Below are 1488 nucleotides of genomic sequence, written 5' to 3' on the forward strand. Positions count from 1 at the left end.
GTAAAACTCAATAATGTTTTTTCTTCATATTTATTTTTGTTAATAGCATCAAGTGGAATAAATTATTACCCTTCAATGGATATTTATTGCACTGAGACTCTTTGAGCAGTTCATATAGCAGATCCAGTTGAATCTGAGTAAATCACACTTTTTTCTGTGTTCATCCATTCAGTCATTCACAAACTGTTGGGGTATTGGACCAAGACAGTAAGAAACTCAACAGCACTGAGCATATATTAAGGATCATATTAATTAACATAAGGTTTTTATTGTTACAGTATTTCATTATTTTATGTAGTTTGAAATGCTAGCACAAAGGCAGCAGCCAAAAACCCATTTGTGTTGTTTTCACAAGTATTGCAAAAGCAACTACCCTATAAATTTGTTTCAGTTGCCATGAGATTTTGCAAACATAGAAAAGTTTTATAAGCCCCTCTGAAAATATCTCACATTAAGCCTAAATGTAAGATAGTTGGAAATTTCAAGTCCAAGTTCAGTTCCAGTTCATACTCTGGTAACACACATCATTAGTATGAATAAAAGTGAGTAAACAAGTCCTCTGGAAAAAAAAATATTGTGCTTAACTAATATTTTTTACTTTCTATTAAGGAACAATACAAAATATCGCCATTAATGATTGATAGCAGCAAACTTTTCAGTAAACATAATTCAGGGTCTAGTTTCAAGTATTTCTGGTTATTTCAGGAATTACTAGAAGTCACTGTGCCTCTTAATTGCTTTTCTTTGAAAATACTGTAGTTGTTGAAAAGCAATAGTTTGAACAGTAAAGACGTGTAAGCTTTTTAACTTACAAAAATGTATTTCATTTTCTTCTTAAAAGTTATATCAGTATAGAAGTTGGACCACTAGTTAGAAATAAGTTGTTTTGTTTTGTTTTGTTTTTTCCACAGAAAGAGAAAGCAGCAAATTAACTCCACTGGAACATATGGTTGTTTAAATCAATTTATGCTGACTCTGTTATTAGTAGCCAAGTTCATTTTTATAACGAGAATGCAAAGCACTGTTGTTTCAAGAGAAGTCTGCAAATACTAGCTGTTAAACTGCCTGAAATTCTCTGCAGCTTTGTTTTTTTTTTTTTAAGAGTATTAATATTTATCCAGAGGTCTGCAATTTAAAATATGTACAACTTTGTATGTTCTCATTTATTTGACCAGGTTTTAACATGTACTGTTAGTCAAAAGTTACTTGTAGATGCTATATAATGTATTTGATTTGGAAACAATCAAAATTTGTAGTGGTTAAGAATTAAAAACATTGGGTTCATGTGAAAATACTGTCTAAGAGTAAATAATTAAGTTATTAAGGTTTTTATTATCAGAGTAATTTTCTAGTTTAGACAACTATTTTCTTACCTAATGACTGACATAAATATGAAATTGCTTTCCTGCAGTAACAAAAAGCTGTTAGTATGACCAGACTATGATGGAAACAGAAGTACAAGAATTACAGAAACAAATGGAGACAGAG

Source organism: Chlamydotis macqueenii, chromosome 6, assembly GCF_036417535.1.
Source record: "Chlamydotis macqueenii isolate bChlMac1 chromosome 6, bChlMac1.mat, whole genome shotgun sequence".
NCBI lineage: Eukaryota > Metazoa > Chordata > Aves > Otidiformes > Otididae > Chlamydotis > Chlamydotis macqueenii.